Genomic DNA, 13,211 nt, shown 5'->3' with positions numbered 1-13,211 from the left:
TTTGTAGTGAGATTGAGAATAAACCATTCAAGACGAGCTTATCCACAGGAATTAATAGGTAGATGCACCAAGTCTCCCCCCAAGCTTGGGGAGCATCCCACCCTTCGAAGAAGGACACCCTTTTAATTACCTCCAAAGGGCCAAGTAGCTCGATCACCGCACAATGAGTAGAATTAAAATCAAAGTTCTCCTAGTGTATCACTAGTTCTTCACCTTGAATCATCCACGGTGTATCATCCCACCCGTCGTCTCCTTGAACAATGCACTCGACAATCAGCCATTGAAGGTTGATATGAAGATCAAGAAAGAGATCTCACCAATTGGTAGCCGTAATAAGCGGAGGACTAGGCACCAAATCCTTAAACTCGTCAAGAAGTGACATAAATATCCACCCTGCTCATGTGGCGTGCATGCGTGAAGTGAAATTGAAAAAGTTTCAAATCAGCGATCTAGTAGGAGATGTGAATAGAGCACATGAAATGAAATACTTTTGCTTTTTATAGCAAGAGTAAACTCTCCACGGTTAGAGAGTTACAGTTCTCGAGATTTCAATATATAAACAAAAATCATTACATTATCATCTCTTCCTACTTGTTGGCCCAATGATAAGTCTCCCTTTTGTGAAGGGAGAGGTCTTGGGTTCAAATCCCACTCTTTAATAAAAAGAGAGGAGAGGAGAGGAGAGGAGAAGGAGAAGAGGAAGAGAAGTAGAAGAGAAGAGAGAGGGGGGGCGCGGGATCTATTACAGTTTTGCAGAAACCTAGAAAAACTGTCCGCGATTAGAAGACGCAGGAGCCCAAAAAACCGTTGCGACAAGAAGGCATAGGAGCCTAGAAAAACTGTCCGTGACCAGAAGACGTAGGAGCCCATAAAACCATCGCGATCTGTCCGCGATGTGCGCGGGTGTACATAGTGGACGCATGAATGCGCACGTAGGAGCTCAGAGGGAGCATAGATGTTGCAGTTCTGTAGATGCGACAGGTACAAGTAGAAGATTCACCAGCCAGAATACACATAGGAATACACATAGGAACCGCAAGCAAAAAGCAGGCCGACTGGAAGGTAGAAGCAAGGAGGTTTTGCAGTCGTAGAGACAGGGAAGGCACACAGTTTGGAGGTGCAAAAGTAGAGAACTGCGCACGGAAGAGGCCGTAGAGGCGCATCCAGTGGTAGGAGTAACAGATTTTACACCACTAGCCGTGGAGATTTCGATCCCAGCAGCCACACCAATTCTATTAGCCAGAAAAGAAATCAAGACAAGAGGCTAGAGGATAGGTATGGTGACGCTCGAGGGCAATAGAGGAATAGGGAATGTGAGGGGAGAAGCGTTAACCTGGGTGGGGAAAAGAGACTAAGAAGGAAGGGAATGAAGAGGGAGACTATGACACAAGGAGGGAGAGAGAGGGCAAAGAAGAGCATGTACATGATGGGAAGAGGAATGTAGAGATGGAGACATCAAGGGAAGAGGACCATGCTTTATTTGAAAGAAAGGATGAGAGGAAAATATCAAAGTTCTAGCTAGGTGGCTTTACAAGAATGAGAGTGTCTCATCAAGGAATAGCCCTCTCCTTTTATAGCCAAGAGAGGGGGTCTTTCCCAATAAATGCATCCTCCCACATGCATGGGGTGTGTGAAAAAGTCTCCCATGTGGGCTAAGAGTTACGGTGATAATGCTTGGCCACATTTTTCCACATATATCAACTCCCATATCCCAAGTCTATGATACTCCCTTGGTCTCTTTCCAATTTTATAATACGTTCAAACATCTAGGAGGACAAGTGGAGGGTTGGCACAAGGAATCTTGCCACCTCATCCTACTTTTCCCATTATTTAACTTGCATTCTTGGACCTTCTATACCTTCCCCACATGGGCCTATCCTACATGGAGGGAATAATCCAATATAATATCCATCTCCACCTATTTTATATTACTTCTCCCATGGACTTTGGGCCATATCTCACTAAATGAAGCTTAGGTGGAGGGGTGGCACATGGAGGAGCCATGCCACCTTACATTTTTAAATAAAACTACCATGGATTATGTACATCACACCTTATGGGTCCTCTTACGTGGAAGGGTGGCACATGGTCATGCCCTGCCACCTCAACCCTGGGCCCTATGCACACCATATTTTATTATACTATTGCCACACATACCAACACACACTCATATTTATGCCTTTTTACTTTGGTCAAATTTATCCATAACAGCATATATACTAATTCACCATTTAGTTCACGTGAGTTTTTCACCATGGTGCACCAACTGCACATCAACCTCACATTTTTTGGCCCGTGTGCAGAAGCTCTCAAACCCATACATGCTAAGGCAAGGCAAAATGCTCATTCTTTCTAGGGCTATGGTGGGGGGAGATACATGTGCATGGAACATGGGAGCTTTGAAGTTATGTAGTGTGGGTCTTTAGAACGCAAGACGAAAGAAAGAGAGTTTGGATTTGTAGCCCTTATGTCTAGGATTCATAAGTTCTGACACTTTTTGGGAAAGTCCAAAGTTGTAAAGGGAGACTTAGAGGGTCTCTCCACATCAGGGCTAAGGATAGGGAGGCTGTCGACTTAGTAGATGTCTCTGTGGAATCAAACATGTCTCCGTGTGTCGGTAGTGATCTGCTACAGTGCCTCCAAATTGGCTGTACTGAGTGAAACCAGCATCCCAGGTCTCCACCACATGCTGCAGAACGTCTCATGTCTCAGCAGTAGGCGATTTCAGAAATAAATGCCCGGTTGAACCAGTCCAGCAGTGTAAGCTGGGCTGGAAGTTGAGAAATGCAAGCAACTAGGCTAGCATTCAGCTCGCAGGATTTCAGAATAGTTCACAACCATGGGGCTGCAAAAATACTCTGCTAGAGAGGCTCCCCAGCACCATTGGCTGGAGTGGGAAGGCCCTCTTAATGCAGCTATACGAGGGATGGGGAGGGGACCACCGAGGTGCAATGGCACCCGTCAACTAGTGTAAGTACGTGGTGTGCTCTACTTCACGTAAAGGAACTGGTGCTTCGAGGGCCACGTTTCCGCAACGAAACTAAGGAGGGGCGTCACCTCTGCATTGTATTCTTTATGCTTTTAGAAGTTCGTTACATAAGAAGTTGCGGTGTTTCAGTAAGAGACGAAATGTCTGGCGTAAATTTTGTGGCCTTGTCCTTTCACGTGTTGCTAGCAGAGTACAAGCTAGACTTTTCTTCTACGGCTAGTAGTCAATCTCTTCTTTTGCGTTAATTGTACCTTGTGAATGTCTTCTATGGCGTAAATTGTAACTTATGTCCGTTTGCTGTTTTGCTCGTAGAGTACAAGCTAGTAGTGAATGTCTTGCAGTTAGCTAACTAGCCTTGGCTTCTATGGCAATTAGTGAATGTCTTGCACGTAGCTAGCTACGTCACCTAAAGTAGCCAGTACTTTCTTGGCAGTAGCCTCAATTGGGGCTCTTCGAATTCATTTTCTCATCATAGTAGCCTTAAGTTTAACCTTATATGGGCTCTGAAAGTCATCACTTTCATAGCTCCATCACAAGTCGTCTTTCACGTCATATGGACTCTGAGCATTCACACCCTTCCGAGCTCCATCACAGTTGATTTGCTCCTTGCATTCTTGCTCTTGGCCATGGCTTCCTTTTCAGCCTCTTGCTGCCTTCCGTTGTTCCTTCTCAGCTTCTTCTTCTTTCTCCTCGCAACTCCCTCATCCTCTGCTTCCATCTCTCCCAATGAGTAGTTGCCATCTCCCATACGACCTCCCCTCTGCTGAACTTCCCTTCAACTGTTGCGCCCCTACTTTCTCCTCCCCCCCAATCCCTTTCCAGCGTAATCGCAGCTCCTATAGCTCCCTCAAAGTCCGCCAGCCTTCTCATGCCGTCAATCAGTCGTATGCTGAGAAACTTCTCCGAGCCTACAATCTAATGCGCGCTCTCCCCCCCGAAGACCCTCGTTCTTTTCAGCAGCAAGCCAACATCCACTGTGCCTATTGCAACACTGTTTGCACTCAGCTCAACTCCACTCAAGTCTTCCAAGTCCACGGATCCTGGCTCTTCTTCTCGTTTCATCGGTGGTATCTGTACTTCCACGAGCGGATCTTGTCGAAATTGCTGGGAGATGACACTTTTGCGCTCACATTTTGGAATTATGATAATTCAAATGGGAGTACAATGCCATGGGTTTTCACCGACATTCCAGCTCTTGTAGATCCGCTGAGGGACAGTAGGCACCAGCCTCCTGCTTTGGTAGCGATCGATTACACTTATGACACAGACGAACGCACTGCTGCAGTACAAATCGAGGAGAATGCAAACACCATTTACCGCTCCTTAATCAGAAATGCTAGTCCCAGCACAGATTTTTCGGCATGCCATATCGAAGGGGGGACACTCAACGCCCTGGATATGGAACCGTGGACAGGAGGCCACACAATTCAGTACTTCTCTCGGCTGGAAGCCGCTCTCAAGTAGGCTGGAAGAATATGGATTCCTTTTAGGCCGCTGCGCGCGACCCGATGTTCTACGCTCATCACGCTAACATTGACAGGCTATGGGAGGTGTGGAAGAGCATGGAAGGCAATCTAGATATCGATGACCCAGACTATCTGGACTCCGAGTTTGCCTTCTATAACGAGGAAGCCCAGCTCGTCAGCGTGAAAGTCAGAGACTCCCTCGACACTACGAACTTGGGTTATGTCTATGAGGACGTGGAGAATCCATGGATGAACGCTGTTCCTGTGAGGCTGAGCGACGGTGTTGCAAGCCTAGCTGAGAACGATACACTGTGCACGGCGGGTGAGCTCATATTGACACCCTGTTCTGCGGTGGTACAGAGAGATCCGGAACAGGCAACCACAGACGTAGAAGAGGAGCTGGTGCTTGGCGGGGTGGAGTGGGAGACGTCATATCCGACGGATCTCGACATCTACATGAACCTTCCAACAGCGAACAGGTCTACATCGACGGGATGTGTAGAGTACGTTGGGTTCTTCACAACGGTGCCACAGTTTTACGTAGGAGTGAATGAGACGACGGCGAGCTACGATATTGGCGCAATCGTGAAGGAATTAAATTTGACGGAGCAGGAGAGCATTATAGTGACGATTGTGCCGAGAGGCTTAAGCTCCGACATTGGTGTGCCTGCTTCCATTGCGAGCTTCGAAATTTTGTATGTGCAACAGGAAACGACTGATGATGCGTGGAGGAGAGAAGTTCAATGAGCTTCAGTTTTGGCAGCATCTCACTTTTTTACACAAGAATTTAACACTAATGTCTATATAGGAAAAAAACGCAATTTACTAGATGATTTCCTAGATTGAAACGAACATATCTAGGAAAAGTGCAAATGGTTGATTATCTAGATTGGCAAACCAGGGAATTTTAGTCTCATAAGTATACTATATAGTGAAATTTCCTAGCCTATTCTCTACATAGAAAATTTATCCATATAGTGAAATTTCCTAGCCTATTCTCTACATAGAAAATTTATCCATAAGTATCTATATAGTGAAATTTCCTATGCTATCCTCTACATAGAAAATTTATCCATAATGGTTTCCTATATAGAGAAACTCCTCATGAATTTTTTATTTAGGGAGGTTTCCTCGACGATTCTCTACATAGGAAAATTATCCATATAAATGGTTCACTATTTTGAAAAATTCCCTACGATGTTTACATATATGAAATATTCCTAAGCCATTCTCTACATTGAAAATTGCCCATACTGGATTTCCGATAGGAGTTGTCATAACAACATAAAGCAACTATAGACGCGCTTGATAGATGCACAAAATAGCGAGCGCGTCTATAGGCGTTGCTTGAATAGAGAAATTACGGGCGCGTCTAATAGTGCATCTAATAGCTTGTCTATTTGCGCGTGTATCGACACGTCTATTAGCGCATCTACATTGAGAAAATACGAGCCCATCTAATACTACGTTTGTCAGCAGGTCTATTTTGTACGCGTATTAGTGCGTCTACACTGAGAATTAGATGCGTATTTAGGTGCAAAATAGAGAATACAAAAAGTGAGATTTTGGTTTACATCATTGCTTTCCAAACATTACCCATGATTACCAAAGCACATAATTTTAACAAAAACATCAATGCTTTTTTACAAGCTCACGTATACAAGAATTAAGAGAGGTGAGGAAAATGAGACAATATGTAAAATAATTTTGCCAATATCAATGATGGGCTATGGTTCAATCTCATCCTCAATGAGATCAACCCTTGCCAAATTATCTACTTCAAAATCCAAACAAGTATTTAGATCTACAAATACATTCAACCCACTACTACTTGTGCTACTCATGTGCTCATCGAAATCAGCATCACCAATGGTAGGCTCGTCCTCATGGGTAATGGCCTCAATATTTGTATCTCCTATCTCATGATCATCCTCCTCTCTCGTATCACAGTCATCATCACCTCCATGGCCATGATCATCCTCCATATGCTCCATATTAGTAAATGTACTATACATCACTTTGGAACGTGGCATAATAGGTATGACATGCCACCATCTATTATTATCCACCATTGGTTGATAGACAACCTAATTCAAACACAAATACAATCATGTTATTTTCCTTGCATCGAAGGTATCAAATATTTAAAAGCGAGTATTTTTATGTGTGCACAATACCTATTCACATTGTTGCAGTAGTACTAGTGTGTCCTTCCTACTTTGCCAATACTTTGTGGAGTCAATAGTAAAAAAGCCACTTGCATGGCGTTTGATTGTTGCATTAGGGTCTCTTTCCACCATTTCCTTAAACCACTTTACATCCAAAACATACACAAACAAGAGCAGAAAGTCAAGCTTAATAATATCTTGGATTATGCCACAATAATCATCCATAGCTCCATTGGCTCCCTCTAAGCTAGCAATGACGCTGCAATCTTGTGTGTTTCTCTTATCATCAATCCGTTGTGTTCAAAAATGCTTGCCCTCACACCATATAGCATTGAATATAGTGCACTACACTAAGAAAAAATCAATTAAATAAGCAATCTAAATTATTGAAAGCTCCTAACTTATGCATGACATTCTATATACCGACCTTGCTCATGCATCTCCTAGCATACTCCCATTCTTCCATTGTGATATGCATCCCCTCGTCTTTCTCTGCTTTCTCCATTTCGTCAAGTAGCCAATCCACATGAATATCCTTTGGAAGTGCTCTTAGATACTGAGGGTATGGCACACGAGATCCGTGGTGTGTACGAAAGAGGGCCCTTTCTTCTTGTCTTCTTACCTTTGCATCCTCGTATCTTGTCACCCATCTTTTCATCATATCACTATTAATCACACAATAGAGATTGATATTATTAAGCAACTCCGTGTCTATTACTTTGTTGCATCCTTTCCCTTGAGGCACAATAGAGGTCATCCTTAGGTCTTCATCATCTCTCCATAGTCGTGGGAGAGAGCTATCCACATCAATAAGAAACTCAGAAATATATACAAGTGACTCTTGTACCAACCAACCCTCGGCCATGCTACCTTCGGGTCTTGCATTTTGTCTCACGAAGCCCTTTAAGGTCTTCATGAAGCGCTCGAGGAAGAACAACCATCGTGCATGTATAGTACTGCATATAGCAATCTCATCCACCAAATGCACTATGAGATGTAGTTGGCTTGTGAGAATAGAACGCGGAAATGTCTCCTCCACTAAACAAACCACCTCCACTGACATAACTCGAGCATTCTCAAGCGTGGTGGGATCTATTTCCTTTGAGCTCACATACCTAGAAATGAAAAAGTACACCATATTAGCAATATGAACACCTTGCATGGAGCATTGATACACATCATATTTTGTATCATGTAAAGTACCTCACAAGCTCACCCATCTTGTAAATACATTCTTTCACATCCTTCAATGCACTACGAGAAATGCTAGTAGGTAGTATGAACTGAACCCACGAGGAGGTGGTTGATTAGTTGCTTATAATTATTCACTCACAAACCCTCACAAATTTGAAAGGAAAAAGATATTATGCACATAAAATACTTACTTGGAGCATCTTGTGCCAATCATGAGATTTCAAGCCATATAATTGCTCTACACCTCTTTTCTTACTCTTTGTAAAGGCCCCCTTCAAACACCTCATGCATCTAGTGGGAGGACGAGGTAAAAAAACACGCCCATTTGGTCTCTCTTGTGGCCAAGCTTCACGCATCCTCCCTGTGGTACATAGATCATCCCTTATGCCTACGGAATCTCGTGGCCCATTCAAATGCTCCCAAATGGTAGATGCCACATTTTTGAAGATATGCATGGGATCAAGCAGGTGATTGATCTTGAGGTGGGACCAATATGGTAATCGATAAAAGATGGACTATCTAAACAAAAGCTGGTGTTAGCAGGCAATCTTTATTTCTAGCCAATATAGCACACAATAGTTACCGGCTCATGCCAAGTGGTGGAGGAGTCGTGGAACCGTCCCAAATTCTCATCCAATCTCCCACAGTGAGTGATAGTGATTGTGGGAGGACGTCATTCCAAGGGGCAACATATCTAGGATGATCAGGTGGAAGAAATTGATGGTGATTCTCATAGATGACCTTATTCAATGCATCTACCCATGAGGCAACTAGCAAAGGACCACAAATAGGACATGCATGGTAACCCGATGTAGTGAGACTTGAACAATAGACACAATTAAGAGTTGAAGGTGGGTTCAAGGTGCCACATTGGTTGCCTACTCATAATTAAAAATGCAATGCTTACCTGAACACTTGCCATAGCCCGCGAAGTCATGCATCGTCCACATCAAGACTACTTTGCAGTTGAAGTCTTGTGACGAGGGAGGCCTGCTCACATCATGCACCTCGATACCTCTCCAAAGTATCTCTAGCTTGTCAATCAAAGGCTCCAAATAAGCATCAAGATTTTTGACTTTATGTTTCCTTGGAATTAGAAGGGATAACATAACATGTCCTTTCTTAATAGCCATAGAGGGTGGAAGATTATAACTCACCAATATCACTGGCATACATTGTAAGAGGTGCTTTTGAGACCAAATGGGTTCACACCGTCCATACCCAATCCAAGTCTCAAGCTCTTAGGTTCTTCCTTGAAGCTTGGCCATGTGTCTTCAATATGCTTCCACGCAGGAGTGTCTGCGGGAGTTCTCCACTTGCCATTGGGAGGAATGCCATGACATGAGCTCTGCAATGGATTTGCACTTGAACATATGTTGGATGCGAGGGATTATGGAAAAATGTCGCAGAACCTTACGAGGCACATCCAAAGTTTTGAGATCCGCTCTATATCTTGCCTCTCCACAAGTAGGACACTCTCTTGCATCCTTATGTAGTCCATGAAACAAAACGCAATCATTGATGCATGCATGGATGCGCTTGTAATCTAATACTCCAAGAGAGGTCACATGTTGCCTTGCCATATCTCTTGAGGTCGGTAATTTATTCTCCCTTGGAAGCATTTTACACAATAGCCTGCACGTGAAGACCATAAATGAGGAAAAGCATTCGAGTAATTGACCCACTAGCATAATTCACCATGTTTGCAAAATAGACTTTAAAGCTTACTTGAGTAATGCATTCAAACTTGCATTGCTCCATCCATAGATGGTTTACAAGTTTAGTAACTCAAGGGAGGCACGTAGAATAGATAATGTGCACCCCTCAAACAGTGGAGTCGATGCTGCGATAAAAAGATCATCCTGCTCCATGCTATCATCCCTCCCTTCGGATTGATGGACATATAAATCCTGCACCATATCATCAAACACCTCCTCCTCCATGGCTTCATGAGGTAATAACAGAGGGCTACTATCACCATCACTCCATGCATCTGTAACGATCCCTCCTGAAGATCCCACCTCATATTGCTGACGCTTCACCTCTCATGACGAGCATAGGGCAACATATGCAGGTGTGGCACTACATCCTGTATCAAATTAAAACGAGATCATAACTCAAATATATGAACACCCATAGGTATCTCAATCAACCTTAACTCTTTAACACTTACCATGTTTACGGTCGCATCCCATTCTCCATACTTTGAGATGTGATTGCGTGTAATCCTGCGTGCACGATACATGTTTCCTTGACATCGACCACACATACATTTGATTTTTTGCTCGAACCACATTTCGCGATGGTGGATATGGAGGGATTCATCCTCACTGGAGCTACTTATTGAAGATGAAGAAATCCTACAAATAAGCAACCCAAAAATTTGGTTTTCTTTAAATATTTAATCTTAAAACTCTGTGGTGCATCTAAAACTGTGTCTATCTATTCTGTGGTGCACGTTTATAGGCGCATTTAAAACCACATTTGCTTTGTGTATTTAGATGCGCAATTACACGTGTATTAATACGTGTGTATAGACACACCATTAGATGCGCTTATAGACGCGGTTTTCAAATCTACTTTTAGCGTGCTTGCTTTACTTTTCTTCACATACCTTAAGCTTCGCGCGGCTTGCTTGCTTTGCTATTAACAGATCCACAATTCTGACACTTATCTCTAGGCACCCACACTTACTTCCAAGCTTACACGATCATCTCCAAGCACACAGGAGAAGAGGGTGAACAAGGAAGAGAAGAAAGAGAAGAAGGACAAGAAGCTTCCATACCTCTATCCAAGGTAAGTCTCTTTACGGTTGATCTTCTTTGAAAGTTGCTCTCTTTGGATTCGTCCTTTGTCGTATCCAAGAAACGAATGTTTTTGGTATCAATGTTGCGCTTTTGTGTCGGGCGCATGTCCTTTTTGACTTTTTAGAATAGTTCATCTGTTAGAGTGCGTCTATGGATGCATCTTAGAGCACATCTAAAACCGCATCTACAGGTGCATCTATAGATGCATCTACTCTGTTTTTAGAAATAGATAGCCACATCTATAGACGTGCTGTTATACGTGAAAATAGACGCACTTCTCAGACGCGTCTATAGACGCGCTTCGACAGTTTTAGACCCTTCCCTTCCCTTCTCTTCCCTTCCCTTCCCTTCATTTCTCTTCTCTTCCCTTCCCTTTCCTTTCCTTTCTCTTTCCTCTTTCCTTTCCCTTTCCCTTTCCAATTCCACTTCCAAGAAAAGGATTTGCCTCTCTTTTCTTCTCTCTTTTCTTTTCTCTTTTCCTATATTTGCCTCTCTTTCCTTTTCTCTTTTATCCTCTCTTTCCCTCTCTTTTCGTGGTAATTTTCCTCTCTCTTTTTCTCTTCTTTTTCTCTTCTCAGCTCATCAGTAATCTTCTAAATTTTTTCTTTTTTCTAGTTGATCATGTGGCCAGGAAGCTCTTCAGGCTTACTTGATCTTTAGGAGACCATCTTTCGGGAGTTATATAATCTTTTAGGGCACCCTCCCAGTCCTGGGGAGTTATACGGCTACATGATGGGTACTCTAAACAACCCCCAGGAGTTGGCACTACAGACTCCAAACCACCCCAACCCTACACCGACTGAGATTACCCCAGCGGAGTCAACACAGCCCAGCCGGCTACACAGCCGAGCCCCTTTCTCCATGCCGTCTTATGCCCCTTCCCCCATGCCATCTTATGCCCCTTCTCCCATGCCATCAGGAGGTCCTTCTATCTCGCAGAGCCGTCGGCGTACTCCTGTGCAGTTGAGACTCGGTTCTCTAGCTACGAGTGGTCCACGTAGTCTCGTGCAGTCTCTAGCTATGAGTGGCTAGTGTACTAGCTCAACACGACATGGTAGCAGGCGTAGTAGCAGGAAGAGCGATGGGGGATGCATGGCACAGTGCTTTGGGAGGGGTGGTGGTGGGGATGAGGATGATTCAGGTGATTTAGACGTGCCTCCGGGTGATGGTACGATCTTCTATGACATCACTCAAATGGGAGGCATCTTGATGGATGCACGGGGGAAGGACATCATGGCCTTCATGTGCTGTATACTTGCTAACAATTACAGAGATTGCTTTATCCACTACAAAGACCATCCAAAGAGGTTGGTTGATGAGACCCTCACTGCTGTTCGCTCTAGGTATCCTTACCCCCCCAATCTTCAGTTCATAGATAAATGGGCCAAGTCAAAGATTGTTACGATACTTGGCAATAAAAGATCTTCACTTAAGAGGCAGGCACTAGCAGAGCTTGCCAGGCTCAAGGGAGGTCAACCACCAAGGGGCCCGCCCCACACCGCTCACAAGCGTGAGTGGAAGAAAGCAATGAAGTCAGCAAGGGAGGAACCCAGTCTGCAGCACGTGGAGGCACGAAGGATCCAAATGGAGCAATATGGAAGCGTGCATTTTGGAGCAGGGGGTGTTGAATCATGGGAGGCCCAATTTGTAAGTATCGATCTCAAATTATATTGTTTATGTAGTTTATTAGGAGGTTGTTTCTTTGTACTAACCCCTCCGCAAATTGTGTCATCTTACAGCTTGATATCGTGGGCAAATACCCTACTCGTGTCGAGACAACCTACCACCACCACCATCGCAGAGGAGATACATGGAAGCACTTCTATAATGATGGGTTGATTACTGAGGAGCAATATATCTGGGCTACTGGAGCATCCCTCGAGGTATTGAAAGTAATTAAATAATGTCAATATTATAAGTAAAGATTTGATTTTTCATACATTGATATATGTTGTCCCTTGTTTACAGGCCCCTGCACAAGAAGACGAGGAAGGAGGCGGAGAAGGGAGCGTAGAAGGGAGCAAGGACGTGGAGAACTTAGATTAGTCGTAGAATAGTACTAGCTACTCTTTTTTGTACTTAAAGCCCCTGGCTTGGCTTCATGCCTCTTGTATATACACTCCTCTTATTTTTGGTACTTGAAGCCACAGGACATGGCTTAGCTTCGTGCTATACATACATACAAGCACTTTTTGAGCTTTCAATTTTCTTGTGCAATGTTCTATCAATTAATGCCTTGTGAACTAAATGTTTTGGAGTTGTAATGTTTTATTTGGAATTGTAATTGTCGACTATAGACATGCTTGCAAGAGTGCTAATTAAAATGCGGTTGGCTGTAAGAATTGAATTACACAATGTGGAAATGGGATTCCTGTAACTACGTAGCATACACAACATACACAGCATTCTATTCAAGCAACAAAATTATGTAGCGCATCTATCAAACCGTCTAAAAATGCATCTATATACGCGTCTATCTGTTCGATGAGTGTCTATTTGTGCATCATCTATAAGACCGTTTATAAATGTGTCTATAAGACTGCTTATAAATGCGTCTATACCCGTGTTTATAAGTGACTCTTCTGGA

The 13,211-nt window shown here is 43.6% G+C and overlaps 1 pseudogene across 1 annotated transcript in view; it reads left to right on the top strand.

The window, feature by feature from the left end:
• The first annotated feature begins 3,538 nt into the window (after nt 1-3,538).
• The window catches only part of LOC147901245 (polyphenol oxidase, chloroplastic-like), a 127,035-nt pseudogene continuing 117,362 nt past the window's right edge, over nt 3,539-13,211 (top strand). Inside the window, exon 1 of the transcript XR_015541188.1 lies at nt 3,539-5,580. The product of XR_015541188.1 is annotated as a polyphenol oxidase, chloroplastic-like (transcript). The remainder of the gene's footprint in view (nt 5,581-13,211) is intronic.

The sequence above is a fragment of the Dipteris shenzhenensis genome, chromosome 6 (genome assembly GCF_047967505.1).
Source record: "Dipteris shenzhenensis isolate YYH24624 ecotype China chromosome 6, Dip_SZ_1.0, whole genome shotgun sequence".
NCBI lineage: Eukaryota > Viridiplantae > Streptophyta > Polypodiopsida > Gleicheniales > Dipteridaceae > Dipteris > Dipteris shenzhenensis.
The sequence above is the reverse complement of the archived record's forward strand: the minus strand, read 5'-3'. Positions and strand labels throughout refer to the sequence as shown.